Here is an 18,200-nt window from a genome sequence, read left to right as displayed (position 1 = left end):
ACAGGCCTGAAGGAGGAGAAGAGGGTGAAAGGTTGGGAAAAATCATCCTCTCCTGTTCCCTCCACAGGCTGGGTGTGATTATTAATGAACCCCCAAAGGTAGCAGCCAAGTCCAGGACAGGCAAACAACACCTAATACACATTCCAAATGAACCCTTTTGCCCTCGATGTTATCATATATAAGCTGATATCACACAGTACATCAACAAAGCAATCTTGATTCCTCTCCCTGATCAGAAAAAAAGGACTGTGATGGGCAAATAGTGCCACATATACAGAAACATATACAGGGTTAAATGCCACGCCCACATGAATAGACCTAGCAGCGTGGTGACCAGGGAGTTCTGTACCCAATACGCAAATGGTTTAATCAAAATTGTCACTTCTACTCCTCTCTTGTGCCCTACACTGGGTGCCAAAGATGTACTGGTTTTAAAACTCAGCAGGAAGACCAAGCCCACTCAGATCACCCCCTTTTGATAATGGAGAAAAAATACTAAGAGGATTATAAGTTGGAGTCACAATTTACTGAAGAAATTTTATATAGAAGAAAGTATGGTTTAACCAACAAAGGTAAAGTGTAGCCTGGCCCCCTAAGACAAAAAAAAATGGTGGCTGTTCCCTCGCTGCATGCCATGTGCCCCACCCTGAGAACAAAGGCAAGATGGCGGAGAGACTCTCCTGGTTCAAACCTTATTCCAGGCTGCAGTGTGGCAGCGGGTAGGTTCTCTCTCTCTTTCTCTGCTGCATCAGTGGTGTTGGTGGCAGCAGTAGCAGCAATAGTGGCGGCAGCTGCAGTAGCAATGGTGGTGCTGGCAAGGGGTCTCGGGACGGCAGAGTGGCTTGCAAAGTGGTGATTGTAAAACCCCTTGGCAGTGGCTTGCTGTATTGGGTATGGCTGAGCTGGAGTTCATTTCCCCACAGTAGCCCTCACAGTGCTGTGCTTTGCATTGGTAGCTAGAAGGGTATTGATAACACACTGGTGTTTTGGCTACTGCTGAGCACAGCACCAACACTGTAACATTCCTCCCTTAGTTGAGGGCAAGATCCTGGGAGGGGACACAAGTAGGCCAGCTGACCCAAACTGACCAAAGGGATATTCCATACCATATGACGTCAACTCAGATATAAAAGCTAAGGCACAGAGCAGGAAGGGGGGCATTCATTGTCTAATGGCTGCCTGCTGAGAAACCGTCACACGTACTAAAGCCCTGCTTCTTGAGAGTGGACGACCATCGCTGCTCATGGGAAGTAGAGAATAAAACCTGCTATCTTTTGCTTCTGCAAGTGCAAGTTTTGCTTTACTTTTTTGCTTTAAATAAACTGTCTTATCCCAACCCACGAGTTGTTTTTTTTTTTTTCACCTTACTGTCTCCCCTGTCCTGCTGGGAAGGGGAGTGATAGAGCAGCTGGGTGGGCACCTGGCATCCAGCCAAGGTCAATCCACCACACTTGCGAAGCAGTGTTTTTGAAATGGCCCTGAGGCAACTCTGACCCAGTCTGGGGCCACTCCCTCCCTCTGAAGGTGCAACAACAGCGCTCTTGGTGGCCACAGCAGCTTTTTCTCCATACCAAGCAGCCATGCAGTCCCAGGACCCCGGTCCTACACCCTCTCTTGCGCAAAAGAAAGATCCCCCTTCCGCTTCTGCCAGAGGTTTTTAAAGAGACCACTCCCTTCCACGACCCAGGCAAGAAGAAAAAATTCAGCTTCTGGTGCCTCGGCATTCCCTGACAAAACCTCATCCTCCAATGATGATGTAGATGGTGTAGAATAAACAGTTTGGTCACACCCACATAGCGCTAAACTCTTCCTCCTATCTCTTTAACCAGGACAGTGGTTCAAGTTGTTTCACTGCTCGGACTAACAACATAAGTTCCTTTTCCCACTTGGAATATCTCTGTTCTGTCTCTTTAATTGCAGTTGAGCTGAATAAGAAAAATCTCTTTGGTCCATCAGAGCCAGTTTAGAAAAACCCCATTCTGCTATAACAGGGTTGCAGGGTGTACTGGGTCCAGTGACTGATATGTCTTTAATTCCTCTATTAGGGTTTTGACTGCCTCTTCATATTCTAAGTTCCATCTCCATGGTTTTCCCTTTCATAAAAGTGAATACACCAGGCAAGCAATGATAGAAAATCCAAGTACATGTTTTCTTCAATATCCTAAAGTTCCTATTAACTGTTGTAATTCTTTCCTAAATTGGGACATCTGCAGCTGTTCTATTTTCCTTATATTGTCTGTAAGAACCACCACACTGCCAGCTATCCACCAAGTTCCTAAAAACTTTATTTCTTTACTTGGTCCTTGACATTTCTCAGGTGGAATCTCAACTTCTGCTTCATGAAGTGCTTGTTGCACTGCTGTTGCTGCTTCCCATACCTTTTCAGGGGGGTCTCTTCCATTTAGAATATTACATAATTTTGTGTCTGAAATGAGTGAGACTGACTGTAAAAGTTAAGCAAGCACAGCATGAGCAATCGTGGGTGAATGTTTATACCCCTGTGGGAGTCTGTTAAACGTATACTGTACACCTTCCCAAGTAAAAGCAAATTTCTTTTCATCCTCCTCTTGTAAGGGGATGTATTGGGTCTGGCTGAGATGGAGTTCATTTCCCCACAGTAGTCCCCCCGCTACCAAAACCCAGCCACAGAAACCCACTACAGGGGACCATAAAGAACTCATCTTTTCTATCTAGTGCTGCCATCCACAGGTATGTGGCTGCTTGTATTGTGGCTGTTAGGTTTCCGATATTGGGTACTGTCGCTGTTAGTGGAGCTGTGTTGGCATTTAAGTGCCGGTATTCAACTGTTTATCACTATCTTCCATTCCATTTTTCAGACTGCCCAAATTGGTGAATTATATGAGAGATGATTTGTCTCTTTTCCAAATCAGCTATAATTTCAGAAACTCCTTTTTGTGCTGCAGCAGGAATTGGATATTGAGGTACATTAGTAACGTTTGAATCAGGGAGTGCAGGTGCTGCACAGAGTAAACGCACTCTGCTCTCCTGATTTCTTTCAGGGTTAGGGTCAATGTTTGAACCAAAGGACCACACACTGCAGTCCAGCAAACACCAGGTTCAGCTGTGCAAAACATCAAAACCCAAAATGTTCTCATTGTGATCTTTAACTGCAAAGAGAGTAGATAACATGCCATAAATTAACTTAGGCAGTTTGGCACATAACACTTGCTTTGTTTACTCCTCTTTGCTATCAAGGTTGCACACCCAGCTTGTTGGCATCCTGTTGTGTTAATATTGAACTTTGTGCTCCTATATCTATTAGAAATTTCACCAGTTGTCATAGAGGACCAACTGTAATCTGAATGTATGGGCCGTTATTATGTATGCATTGATAGGATTCCACTTGCCAGATTTTAGTCTTACCTGGTTTACAACCATAGTGCTCTTGCAAACTAGTTACCTGAATCAGATCGAATGGGGTCATTATAATTGGCATGATTCGAAAGCTATGGAAGAACAGTTAAAGGTAGCCAGAAGCTGTATAAAGGATGGAAAAGACAAAGGAATTATTTTCAAAGTGTTAGTCGCCTGCATAGAAGCTGTCTGTCATGATAGGAAAAACCATAGTAGAGAGAAACAAGATCCAAGAGAGGAACTAGAAGAGACAAAAGCAGCTGAATTATTACTGTCTTTTGAAATTGAGCAGCTATAGAAACAGTTAAGGGAAGAATAGGAGAAAATAACAAAACCTGGAAGAAAAGTTAGAGGTGATGCTTAAGCAGGCTACCAAGTCACCTGGCATTGTACAAATTAGGAAACTTAATTGTATCCCCTGAAGAACAGGATGGAAACATAAGGGGTGATCCCAATGATAGAGAAACAGGTGAAGATGATACTTTATGTCCTTCAAATCCCCCTGAATATAAAGCCAGACCCATAATCGAAAGAGAAGAAACTACTGGACCTTGAGGTGAAGCAGGAAATCATACACAAAAAATGGCCCCACCACTTAAGGAGAAGCCCTTGCCCATCTTTCCACCCATAGAAGCTGCTGATGTAAAGTGGCACTGCACACTAGGCATCCCACCCACACTACCTCAAGAGGTGTGCTCTTGGCAGCCAATCAGGTAAGCAAGGGGAGTGTCCAGGACCATTTGTGGCTGATTGGGCACATCAGTGGGGGCGTGGCACAGCAGTTGGCACGGCAGTTCATGCAGGCAGGGTGAGCAGGAAGGGCACAGCCACCCTCCTGGCTCCTGGTGGTGGGCTGCGTGTTAGGTGTGGGTGTGTGTCAGGGGTGACAGCGGATCTGTCAACACCTTGGCACATACTGACGAAGCAATAGATGTTGACCAGATCAAAGTATACCCCTGAGATGGACTGAAAGAGAGGACTGAAAATGGAGGCCCTGATCCTGACAACATACTGATGCATCCTGAAGAAGCTGTCCCGTGGGAACACTGTCTCATGAAAACAGGAGCACTGTCTCATGAGAACAAGGACCTGTTTTGAACAAGAGTGGTTGGGAAGAACATCAACATGAGAGAAAAATAAGAGCAGGTGCTCGGGACTGTTGTGGGAAAGAACTGGGCTGTTTTGAGAAAGAGCAAAGTTGTTGTGAGAAAGTAGAGTTTAGAAAATGCACCTATTAGCTGTAAGAATTCTGGTGTGAAAGTTTGAACTGTCCTATCTGTGTGCATTACGTGTGTTCAAAAACTGTACTTAAGGGGCTGCGCAGCAGCCCCGCTGCTGCTGTCCCTGCTTTTTCCTTGGAATAAACTTTGCTGGAACCTTTTTTCGTGTCGCTTTGGCCGTTCCGACATTATCAGCGACAGGTGTGGTAGTGTTTTTTGGTTTTTTGGGGTTTTCTTCCCCTACTTGACTAGATCCAGCAATGGTTAACAAACAGTCGAAAGCCATTGTTGCTGCTGCCAGCAGGAGTGTGGTAACCCAGACAGAAACGCCCCAAGAAGGATACAGTTGTCCAGGTCACTGGCTGCAGGGAGTGTCTGAGCCTGGCATTAGTACCGGAGGACAGGGCAAAAGACGCCTGCATATGGTGTGAACAGGTGAATGATTTTATCTGTCTAGTGGCAGAGCTTAAGGAAGAAGTGTAAAGGCTAATGAGTATTAGGGAGAGTGAAAGGGAAATAGACTTGTAGGGGTTGACAAAAGGTCTGTCAGAAGGAAGACAGAGCTAAGCAAGTCACTGTGAGTCTGCAAATGCTGAATCATCATGAGTGTGCTGCAGGGCAACCAATCCTGATACATGTTTATTTGAAGACACCAATTGTAGTGTAACATGTATGTTATGCCAAGGGCTATAAATGTCAGTGATTTGTTACAATAAAGGATCTATCCCTCTCCTGTCTTATTTTTGGAAGAAGACTATTTCTGTGTCGCTTTGGCCATCTCAACAGTGACATTTGGTGACGCCGATGTGATGCTGTGCCGAAGTAAGTGATTTATCTCCGAGAGAGAGTTCGAAGTGATTTATCTTCGAGAGAGAGAGTTTGAACCGTGGGCTGAAGCTTTGAGAGCAGTAGGATTCTGCCTTGGTCCGGACCTGAGATTTTATCAACACCTCACGAGGTAAGACATCGGAGGTGAGCCATCAGGAACAAAAATTGTAACAATGGGACAAAACATAAGCCCTCCTTAGTTGTAAGGGTGTTAACGATTTTGCATTACGACATGTGCTGTTATGGTGCTGAAAACAAGGTTTTGAAGCTACTACATCAGTTGCATTTAGCGTGTCTGCCTGGTGCTTGCTCTGTGAGACTGAAAGATTTGGAAGCGGACAGGAGGCAGCAATCCATGCAATGATTCACAAATTCTGAGATGCAGCTACCCAGGAAGATAAGCAGGCTGCCAGTGTCCTGAAACTGTAGCAAACTGTCTTTGAAACTTTAAAAGATTGCGCTTTTAAAAAGTCGCTGCCCTCCAATCCAGAAAATGTAGAAAAACCTAACAATTCACCCCCGGAGGCAGAAAAGAAAGAGGGACCCCTCCCCTCCATTGCCACCAATGTGGGAATTTTCAGCAGCAGCAAAGACAGTCTTTCCACTGGACGACTCCACCAAGAAGACAAATAAGGAGAGAAAGTCAAATCGAGACATGCAGGCAAAAGGAGCAGGGCAGAAACAAACTCGAGAGTGAACAGAGGAGCGGGGGCTCCCCCTCAGCGGGGGCTGGGCGCAAAACAGCAGAGCAGAGCCCGTCCTTGTCCGAGCCACCGGGCTTAGAGTCAGCACCCACCTTTTCTTTCTTTTTTGCAGCCTGAGTTACCTATTCTTTGTTCATGTGCTAGTTAACTGTTTCAGTTTCACAGTGTGTGTAAGGTGAAACACATAAGACATGCAACAGTTTTGAAAAGTTCTCACAGATTAATGTAGTGAAAGCCTGAAGAAAGTGTCTTGAACAAAAGAGAGAGGGTACCTACGCTGTGCCAGGACCCTGATGGAGATGAACACCACCACTTGTGAGAAGCAGGGGGAGTGGGGGGAGGTTGTACGGCACGGGGCGGCGCCGTGCTGGGACCAGCTGGAGCCAGATCCGTACTCGACTGGGGTGGGGGTGGCAGGCTGGAGCCGCGCGGCAGCGACCGCGACGGGCGCAGGGACCCCTGTGGGGGTGGTCCCGCTGCCTGCGATGAAGAATTCCGAAGCGTGGGGGGGGGGGACGGTTTTCCACCAGAGTAGAGCGGAGGTGGCACCAGGCACAGCTGCGCTGCCTCCCCTCTCCTTCCCCCCCACGCGGACAGCTGTGCAGCACCCTTTCGTTGTTCTGTGTTTTAGAGACAAGTCTTTAGAGATTACTAGAAAAGTTTTTGTGTAGACTAATTTGACAAAGGCAGTTTTTGCCAGAGAAAAAAGAAAAAATGGGCCGTTTTAGCCTGAGAATTCCACCTTTGTGGGGAGAGAGATGAGATCTAAAGAGATAATACAAGGAATTGCATAGCAACAGACAGTCTTTCAAGTTTAAACTGTTGCTTAGTAATTGAGTAGAAGAAATCAAAACCTTTTCTACTTTTTATAACAACAAAAAAGAAACAAACCATGTGAATTTCTTTGATAACCTTAATTTTTCTGTTCTCTTTTCAGTAGAGCATATGCCAGAAAGACTCATAGGTGGAAATTGTTTCTTAGTCAATTTTTAATGCAGATTGTTGCTGAGAACCAGAAAACATTCTGAAAAAACTCCAGTGCTTTCAGAACTGTGAGGTTTTCTGAGAAAGGAAACAAAAGGGTATAAATGCTCTTTCACCCAAAGATATTTTGCTGAAAAAGATAACAGCTCCAATAACAAACTCTGAAATAGAACACAACTATTAGTTACAGCTTTGCATTGATTTAAGTTTAATATATTTGGGGATTCAAAAGACAAATTCTGCCTTGCTCAGATTGTGTGAAATACAAATTTGTGTAATTTTGAAAGTATCTAAATTGTTTTAAGCTGCATCTGTTCTTGTCTCTGTACTAAGCAGCAAAGATATGTCCCTGTTATCAGGTGACAAGCTTAGACCAGAACTGTTGCTGCTTTGCCAGGAAGCATTTCTGCCAGACCACTACATCCTCCCTGTAGTCAGGTGTGCATCATGGATCCCCTGGTATGCTGCTATGAGCAAGACCCTAGTTTGGAGTAACCTCAGTGAGTTTTGCTGTGGCTTTATTTAGTTTGCTAAAGTTGGAAGTTGCTTTACAATTGTTAAATTCTTAAATGCATCTGCATAAGTTAAACTATTATAACTATTTTGTTCAAGTAATGTGTTTAGAATTTTCAAGCATTCCTATTTTTCATTACTTAATACATACAAATATTCACAAAATATTATGTTATCCCAGAAAAATATATAATATCAACAAAAATTCAGAATTAGTTGCTTATAAACCCTAGCTGATCATGTCTTTTCAGAAGCTAAAAAAGACTGCTTGAGTCTGAAAGGACATGACTGTTCTCCAACTTCATTTTTTTTGCATCCAGAGAGGCAAAAATCTGCCCTATGAATTACTGTGAATCCTTACATTAGAAAGGTAGAAGTTTCAGTTTCAGAAATGCTGTTCATGCTGAATGAATACTTCTCTGTCCTTTAGCGCAGTCCTAATCGTGGCCTGCAGGGGGTGCTGCTGGGTCGCTGGAGGTGCAGGGCCTGCAGTTCTTGTTGTTCCCAGATGACAGTGTTCCAAGGCTCTTCCCTTCTCCCCCAGCAAGCACAGACCTCTCCAATGAAAACCCAGTAGGTCCCGGCTGGAGTCACGAGGCAGTGTGCGAGCCGACCGAGTCCGGTGGTCCGGCCTCACCAAGGCGGAAAGCCAGAAAGAAAGACTTCCAGGCCTTCTCTTCAAATGCCCGCATGCAGATCCCCAACTCCACTGTCTGCCCCTCTCCCCTCCGAGAAGAGCCAGCCACCCCCTCCCAAAGCTCCTCCCCTCTCTCCCCAGCCTCTGACGGGCCATCAGCGAGGAATTCGGCCAGATCTTTTGTAAAGCTAATTGACTCCCTTCCCCGCACTCACTCCATTTTTCTTAGAGTGGAGCAGGGAAGAAAAATTCCCCTATGGAATTTATAACCTATAACACTGGGATTTTGAACAGCCAGTTGTTTCTTCATAGTAAAAACTGACACTTATCAACCTGCTCTCCATTAATGCCTTGCTACTTGACTTTATCAAAGTTACAGTGGCCTTCCTGAAATTCTGTGTGTTTTGCTTTACAATAAGAGAAAATTGTTCTGCAGTACAACATGATAAAATGCTGCTCAAAATGATAAAAGCAGAGTAAAAGAAAATACAAAAGTTAGAGACCTAAAAAGCTGAGTTAAAACCAAATGTGATTGTTCTAACCAATGTTATTTGAGAAGCAGTATTGAAGAATGCTCCAGAAAAAATTCAAAAAACCAAGTCATGGAACCTATCTCCAACAGAGTGAATTACACTGCAAAGAATCATCACTAAGCCTTCAGCTTCAAAGAAAAACTGCGAAATTGCCCACGATAACCACTTAAAATATACTGAACTATTAATAACAAATTTGTAAGTTTTTTATTAAAGGTGAAGAACAACTAGAAGAGGCAGATGAACAAAGGCCGAGAGTTGACTACATCCCAGACATCAGAGACAATGTGGACTGACTTCTCACAGAAGGCACTGAATTTCAAACTGTATTAGCAGACTGTAATGCTGACTTATCTATTCATTTTTCTAGGTGCAGACTACAGACAGAAATCATGCATTGCTGCCATCCACACATTACTCACATAGCTCAAACATCGGTTTAACTTTTCCACAATTTAGGAAGTCTTAAAAAACTGTAAAGACAAGTAATGTTGTAATTTGCTGTTTTTCAAAAGCTAAAACAATTCTTGCAAGTTAGAATGCATGTCACGCTGCAGAAGTTACAACATTATACTCAGTGAAAGGGAGTATGAATCTCTTCAAAAGAATTTTTTGTGGTATACTGCGTGAATTCTAATAACTGTTTTGTTTTCCTTTAGTGACTACTGCTGTGAAACTTCTCTTGATATGCCTAATGTAAATGTTCAGAGATTCTTATTCAGTATTAACACTGTTGAGTAGATAATCCCATGATAACATATTATACAGGCTAATTTAATCCATATGTGATACAATGTCCCTTCAGTTCTATCAAGATGTGAATTATGACATGAAATACCATTTGTATTAATTTACAACTCTTACGGCATGTTACTAAAAGATGAACAAAAATATAGAATTACACATCAAATGAATATTTTAAAAATACAAAAAGGGGGAAGAGACTATGCAGACGTATAAACAGATGCTAAATCAGAATAGATCTCATTTAAGTTTGTTAGGCTTTATATTCCTTATGGGAGGCGTGTCTAAAGGCATGAGGGATGTGCCGGGGCAGTGTGGCCCAAGAGAGCATGTGCCGTCATAGGGAACTCCATTGGCTAAAGAAGTCACATGGTATGTAAAGATAAAAGAGTGCCGGTTTTGAAATAAAGCCTCTTTGTTCACACCACCACGAGGAGCAGCTTTATTTCTTGTTATACAAGGACTGTGTCAAGCTACACATGGCGCCCGAACAGGGACTCTTTTAGCTTATATTAAGCCAGATATTTACCCTGCATCAGGTATAACTCCCGGTAGTTCCGGTATCGTCTCAATTTTTCGGAGACGGGAACTTCTACCGAAAAAAACCGAGATGTCCTTAAATCTGTTGTCTCAGTGGCATCTGAGAAACGGAAGTTAGTTTAGCAAGCTCCAAAAATATTAGAAAAGTGCACGATAGAAGAAGAGAAGAAAGAAGATAAGAAGAAGCCGAGAGGTCAGAGTAGTAAGCGGACAGAGCGGAGAGGGTCCAACGCAACACCAAAAGCGGTGAGTCCAGCTGGAAGGCACCCCGCACGGCTAGGACTGCTCCCTGAGCGACAGCATGTCCGCAGCTCGGAGACCCCGGCCTCGGAGCACCAGGGAAAGACTGTTGGTAGCCGCGTCTCGGCCAACTGGTAAAAGTGGCTCTGCCGCTGCCGCCTCTTAACATCTCCAGCCACCGTCACCATCTGTCCAGCAGAAACTGCCGCAGCTCCCCGCCTGCTCGCCGCCTCTGACCAGCCCCGCAGCCTGCTTAAAAGTGTGTTGCCGCAAATTCAAACCGCGCCGGGACCTTACCAAAAGCGCCGCGCCGTGCCTTCCCGCTACAGCGCTCGACCCCGCACCGCTCAGCGATCTGCGGGAACCCCGGAGACGCTGCCGCCACAGACGCTGTGCCCACCATAGACGGAGCCGCGCCCACGCCTGCCGACTGGCACTCGCCGCCGCATGACTGAGAAGCCACCGCCAGCGCTGCCGCCGCCGTTTGTCACTGAAGCCCGCGCACACGCCAATCGCCTGCAGCTGCTCGCCCACCGCCGCTGACCGACGCCAAGCCGACCGACGCCAGCGCCGCTCGCCCACCCCGTTGCTGCCGCTGCCCCGTGCCCGCCGCTGCCCTGCGCCCACTGCTTGCAGCCTCCACCGGGGACACCAGCCGCTGACGCCGGGACGCCACAGCCCAGCATCGCAAACCCAGCCGACAACAAAGAGACAGACCCTCTTCAGCAGCGCGCGCTAGCAGCGTCGAGACTCAAAGGTAAAATGGGAAACTTCTTCCCCACCGAGCTCTCACAAGACACAGACGCATTAGCTACACTGCTGAAGCCCTATTACATACAGGTTACAAGGGCTGAATTAACAGAGTTGGTACACTTCATTAAGGCAACTGTACCAGAACTGCCTCTGGTTGAAGCCCTCCACATCCAAATTTGGGACAAAATAGGGAACCTCATAAAACTCAAAGCTCGGGGGGGGGATCCCCAAGCCAACAATGCTTACCCAGCCTGGCAAGCTATAATGTCTGCATTAAGCAGAGCACACCAAAGAACAACAAACACACCCAACACCAACACACACACCCCTGCTCATGCTGCGAGCAGCAGCCCAGCTTTTATGCACCGGAGTTTAAACACACAAAACCCGGTGGGGGGAGGGAGTGGAACCGTTCACGATTCCACTATGGGGAAGGGAACCGGGAGCCCAAGGGACACGGGTCGGCGGGAAGGAGTGGGGCCTGAGATGCGAGGTCCCAGCCCGTGGGACCACCGCAGGGGGCCCCATGACGGCAATGGGGGGGCTAACCCAGTTTACTCGCCAACCCATTCCGCGGATGAACGCCAAACATGCTCCCAGGGGCGGGCACCGCCATCTGGCCCACCACGGAGACCGAACAATGACCCGTCCTTCCCCGCCCCCACGCCATCTCCTCCACCCACCACCACCCACCCACAGGGAGCCGGTTTTGCCAGAGCTGCAGGGGAGGGGGGAATGGGAGGAATGGGGGGATGAGGAGGGGGATTTTGGGATGGCTCTGCCATCAGAACCTTACACACAATTCCTAGATCGGCTGCAATCTGCTCTAGATAGGCAGATTGAAAATGAGGAAGCCAGGGAAATACTTAGCAGGCAACTGGCTTTCAAAAACGCGAACCCTGATTGTAAAAGAGTTCTGCAAACCCTTCCTAAAAGGGAAACCTGTAGCATTTCAGAACTGGTTCGTGCCTGCCAGGGGGTTGGTTCCTTGACACACCAAACTGATTTACTGGCAGTAGCACTGAGTGCCCAATTAAGAACACAGGAGGGGGCCAGACCCAGAAATGCTTGCTACATTTGTGGGGCCCCCGATCACTTTCAAAGGGATTGCCCTAGGAAACCCTTAGCAGTGGCACCCCGCAAGCACCCCAAAGCAAAAAGGGTGCCAAAAAACTGGAGGCGAGGGGTGCTGTCGCATGCCCCGATACAGCAAACACATGCGACACAGGGGAACAGACTGGCAATTTGTGCCCCCCCACCCCAGCCAGCGCTCTGTGCCCCTCCACCCCAGCCAGCGCTGGGCTGGACCTATCCAACAGGGACACAGTCTTCATAACTTTCACTGAAGTAGTGCTAATCCCGACTGGACGTTGGGGTCCCCTTAGCCCAGGGGTACACGCACTGCTGATTGGAAGATCCTCCACCACCAGAATGGGTTTGTTTGTGCTGCTGGGAGTAATAGACTCAGATTCTCATAGCGAGATTCTAATAATGGCATGGACCCCTTCACCCCCCTGTTTCATTCCAAAGGGACAGAAGATTGCTCAACTAATCCCCTTCTACAGTGCATAGCCTGCAGGGGAGGGGGGGAAGGAGCGGGGTTCAGGGGCCTTTGGCAGCACGGGACACCCACAGGTTTACTGGGCAGCAGCCATCACAACCACACAGCCGCTCATGACATGCCAGATTAATGGGCACAGATTTACAGGTCTTTTGGATTCCGGGGCTGATGTTTCCATCATAAAAGGCTCAGAATGGTTGCTTGATTGGCCTACTGTTTGCCCAGCTGCAACCATTCAGGGGGTGGGAGGCACACAAAGGCCCAGACAGAGTGCCCAAATACTCACTGTCTTGGGACCAGAGGGACAATTAGCAAAGGTAGCTCCTTTCATAGCTCCAATTCCTTGTTCTTTGTGGGGACGCTACGTACTTGGACAATTCGGCACAGTCATGCAAATTCCTCCTGCAAGCAGCCAGGTTTTTCAATAGGGGCCATTGGTCAGCTGTTCCAAGCACCTATTAAGCTAGTCTGGAAAAGTGACCAGCCGGTCTGGGTAGATCAATGGCCTATGAAAAAGGAACGACTTGAACATTTAAAAAAGCTTGTAAAAGAGCAATTAGAAGCAGGACACATTGTACCAACAAACAGTCCCTGGAATACTCTTGTGTTTTGCATCCCCAAAAAGACTGGCAGATGGAGGATGCTGCAGGACCTCAGAGCAGTAAACGCAGTCATTGAGTCGATGGGAGCACTGCAACCGGGGTTACCCTCACCTGCTATGCTCCCAGCAAATTGGCCGCTAATAATAATTGATTTAAAGGACTGCTTTTTTACCATATTCCTGCACACCGAGGATGCACCAAGATTTGCATTTTCCATCCCGGCATTGAACAACGCACAGCCCATGCAAAGGTATCACTGGGTTGTTCTTCCTCAGGGGATGAAAAACAGTCCTACAATATGTCAAACAGTAGTGGCAAACGCTATTCAACCCATCCGAAAGTGTTTTCCCTCTGCAATAATCTACCAATACATGGATGATATTTTAATTAGCATGGCCACAGAACATGAACTGCAAATTGTTGTTACTGCTTTGACTGATGCTGTCCAAGAAGCAGGCTTGCAGGTTGCGGCAGAGAAAATCCAGCGATCGCAGCCCTGGAGCTATCTTGGATGGAGAATCACGCAACAAGAGATTTCCCCACAGCCACTGCAGCCCAAGGTAAAAGACACCTTAACCTTACATGAGTTGCAAAAACTCCTGGGAGCCATTAATTTGTTAAGACCTATTCTAGGCTTAACCACAGAGGAGCTACACCCTCTCTTTGTGTTACTAAAGGGGGACTCTGATCTAATGTCTAATAGGGCTCTGACAGCAGAGGCCAAACAGGCATTAGACATTTGTGCCAAGGCGATAGAAAATAGGCAGAGCAGGAGGAGAGATCCTGAACTGCAAATCTGCCTGACCTTAGTTCCCAGCAGGTACCAGCCATTTGCAGTCTTGTTTCAGTGGGATCAGACTGAGAAAGACCCGCTGCTGGTTCTAGAATGGCTCTTTCTGCCCCATACACCACCTAAAACTGTATGGACGATTAATGAAATGTTTGCTAAGCTTGTCAATAAAGGCAGAGGACAACTACAGGAACTGGACAGAAGGGATCCAGCGGTCATCTACATTCCAGCCACGAAGGACAATTTAGATTGGATGCTGGCTGAGGACACTGGGTTCCAAGTTGCCTTAGCAGGTTTTGATGGTGACATTTCAGTCAATCTCCCTAAGCACAGACTTTGGGCAGAAATCAGTAATTTACCTTTAAGAGCCACGACTAGATGCAAAAGTGAGCCAGTAAATGACCTCACAGTCTTTACAGATGCATCTGGGTGATCGCAAAAGGCTGCAGTGACTTCTGTAAATCCTGATACAGGACAATGGGAACGAGAAATACAGACCATGAACCAATGCTCTGTGCAGGTTCTGGAACTGGCTGCCATTCGTATTGCCTTGGGAAAGTTTTCTGAACAACCTGTTAATATTGTCACTGATTCTTGTTATGCTGCAGAGTTAGTTTCACGTCTGGAATGTTTGTTTCTTCGAGATGTTTCTAACCCTCATCTGTTGTTTGAAATGCGTTCTATTTGGTTTCTTGTCAATCACAGAAAGTTTGATTTTTACATAATGCACATCAGATCTCACACTGACATGCCAGGGCCAATAGCTGAAGGGAACCGGGAAGCTGACAAAGCAGCAATGTTTAACACAGTACCCAGGACCCTAGAGCAAGCAAAATTGTCCCATTCATTTTTTCATCAGAATGCACGCTCTCTAAAGAGACAATTCAAAATTACAATTAATCAGGCTCGAGACATCATATTGACTTGTCCAGATTGTCAAAAAATCACCCCTGTGCCATCTCAGGAAGGCGTTAACCCCAGAGGGTTAATAGCCAATGAGATCTGGCAAACAGATGTCACACACATCCCCGAATTTGGCACCTTAAAATATGTACATGTAACTGTAGACACACATTCACAGTACATAACTGCTACAGCACACACAGGTGAGAAAGCCAAGGATGTAATAAGACACTGGCTAATCTGTTTTGCTACCCTTGGCACCCCGAAACAGATAAAGACCGATAATGGACCAGCGTACGTCTCTGAAAAGGTAAGAAATTTCCTATCAGAGTGGGGAATTTCACACATCACAGGAATACCACACTCACCTACCGGACAGGCAATTGTGGAAAGGGCACACCGCACACTGAAAGAAATGTTAGTAAAACAAAGAGGGGGGGAGAAGCTATATAGTCCACAAGAACGTTTGTGGAAAGCCACATATGTTATCAATTTTTTAAATTGTGACAGTGCTGAAAGAAGTAGGTATGAGAAGCAGCACAAATCTCAGGCGTTTGCCTCTCCCAGGCCACTAGTCATGGTAAAAGATTTGATCTCAGGACAATGGACAGGACCTTTAGACCTTATGACTTGGGGGAGAAGTTACGCTTGTGTGGTAACAGGAAAAGAACTGAAGTGGATTCCCTCTAGGTGTGTAAAGCCCTATTTAGATACACAATCACAGCTGCAAGAACTAGATAACGCAGGAGTTTAAAAAGAGTTACGTTTATATCTCAAGTTTATATTAATGAATGACCAATGTAGTAACAAGCAATCTACAAAATATCGGTGTATGTATGAGAGTGAATGATGACGGTCGTCAGTGAATGAGAGGAGTGAATGAATAAAAAAATTGTGTGACTGGACAAATATAAAAACACAGAACACCTCACAAAACCACGTTACCTCCACCACAAGGTCACTTTAAAAGAATTGAGTTTTTGCTATGCTTACCCTGTTTCTTAAATAAAGTTTGAAATCCCCAGTTATTAAAAAACCCTCAGGTTAATAAAGGTTATAGTTTTACACACAGTTGGGCTAAGGCCCTAAGTTAATAAAGTAATTTCTCCAAGTTGCACTACCCTATAGGAATATAAGAAAGTTTTAAAAAGGTTTACAATAGAGTTAAGAAACTGAGCAAGCAATGTGCTGGGTCATTGCAAAACTTGGTAGTTTACAATGTTCTCACTGTTTGCACTGTTGTTTGCACTGTTTTTTGCACTGTTTTTGTGACTTCTTTAGATAATTAACGGAGGGGATATGTGGGAGGCATGTCTAAAGGCACAAGGGATGTGCCGGGGCAGTGTGGCCCAAGAGATCATGCGTCGTCATAGGGAACTCCATTGGCTAAAGAAGCCACATGGTATGTAAAGATAAAAGAGCGCCGGTTTTGAAATAAAGCCTCTTTGTTCACACCACCACGAGGAGCAGCTTTATTCCTTGTTATAAAAGGACTGCATCAAGCTACAATTCCTTATAATAATTCCTCTTCAAACCAGGTACAGTTATTAAACGTGACTACTAAAAATGATGAACCGAGAAGTACACAGCCAATAACTACTTAAAATGTAAACTGTGTAATTAAAATGTAAAAATATAATAGAAATTCCAAATATGCATGAATGAAGGATGACTGAGGTGGCCACCAATTGAATGCCTGGAAAAAGACTGTATGAGAGAGAGAAACTGTGTAGATATATGTGTGTAAACTTAAAAATACTTTACATGAGTGTCAAGATTTTAAGGGAACGTGTTACATGAATGTCGGACCATAGCGAATTCTTATTCTGGGTGGTAGATGAACTCTAACTTTTTTCTTAGTGTTGTTATCCATCCTTATTTTGAGATGCTGCATTTCTTCTTAGCTTTAGATCAGGAGTTGTCGATACTGATGCCTTGCTTGATCAGCCTGTTGCAAAGGGCCCTGTGGCAGACTGTTAAGGCCATCTTTGTGGCATAAATACAAAGAAAGGGGGAATTGTCAGGGTTGACAACAGGTCTGTCAGAAGGAAGACAGAGCTAAGCAAGTCACTGTGAGTCTGCAAATGCTGAACCATCATGAGTGTGCTGCAGGGCAGCCAATCCCCATGCATGTTTATTTGAAGACATCAATTGTAGTGTAGCATGTATGTTATGCCAAGGGCTATAAATGTCAGTGATTTGTTACAATAAAGGATCTATCCCTCTCCTGTCCTATTTTTGGAAGAAGACTATTTCTGTGTCGCTTTGGCCGTCTCAACAGTGACATAGACTGGTGGAGTTACATCCTTCCAACCCTGAGAAAAGCTCAGTAGGAGTCAGAGATGCCCTGCCCCTCTTGCCATCAGGCAGAAGGAGGAGACCTAGTAGATGGGGGGAAATGGAAATGGGTCCCTGCTCGGGGAGATAAAAGAATCCCCTCTTGACCCCCATCGCCTTCCCAGGTGCCCTTACAGAATAGGTATGAGGCCCTGGATCTAGAGGGTCAGGCAGATGACACTCAAGAAAAAAATCTGTCTGGAGGGTCTCCCAGTTGCACTACATCAGATGGATCACAATCTCAGGTATTAAGAAGAAAAGAAGGGTAGTTGTAGTAGGTGACTCCCTTCTGAGAGGAACTGAGGGCCCTGTATGCTGACTGGACCCATCCCACAGGGAAGTTTGCTGCCTCCCTGGGGCCATGGTAAGGGATATCACCAGGAGACTCCCTGAACTAATTCAGCCCTCTGATTATTACCCACTGTTGGTTGCCCAGGTTGGCAGTGATGAGGTTGATAAGAGGGGTACCAGGGTAATTAAAAAGGACTCCAAGGCTCTGGGTCGACTGGTCGATGGGACAGGAGCGCAGGTGGTGTTCTGCTCAATTCTTTCAGTAGCAGGGATGAACGATGTCAGGAAAACCTGTGATATCAATGAATGGCTTAAAGACTGGTGCCATCAGTGGAATTTTGTTTTTTTTGATCATGGGGCAATTTTTATGGCACCAGGCCTGCTAGAGTCAAGTGGGCTTCATCTATCTAGCAACTCATAGGAGTAGCCTATGAGTTGGCAGGGTTGATCAGGAGGGCTTTAAACTAGGTTTGAAGGGGTAAGGGGATGAAACCAGACTCTCCAGAGATGAGTCTAAGGGTGGTAAGCCAGAGTTAGGGGTAAAATCAGTAGCCCAGTTGAAGTGCATGTACACTAATGCATGCAATATGGATAACAAACAAGAGGAGCTGGAAGCCATTGTGCAGCAGGAAAGCTATGATGTAG

The 18,200-nt window shown here is 45.8% G+C and overlaps 1 long non-coding RNA gene across 1 annotated transcript in view; it reads left to right on the top strand.

The window, feature by feature from the left end:
* Window positions 1–7,071: 7,071 nt before the first annotated feature.
* The window catches only part of LOC135404396 (uncharacterized), a 95,006-nt gene continuing 83,877 nt past the window's right edge, over window positions 7,072–18,200 (top strand). The window contains exon 1 of the long non-coding RNA XR_010425657.1: window positions 7,072–7,100. This is a non-coding gene — a long non-coding RNA (uncharacterized LOC135404396). The remainder of the gene's footprint in view (window positions 7,101–18,200) is intronic.

Source organism: Pseudopipra pipra, chromosome W (assembly GCF_036250125.1).
Source record: "Pseudopipra pipra isolate bDixPip1 chromosome W, bDixPip1.hap1, whole genome shotgun sequence".
NCBI lineage: Eukaryota > Metazoa > Chordata > Aves > Passeriformes > Pipridae > Pseudopipra > Pseudopipra pipra.
Note: the sequence above shows the minus strand (reverse complement) of the source record. Positions and strands in the feature narration are given on the sequence as shown.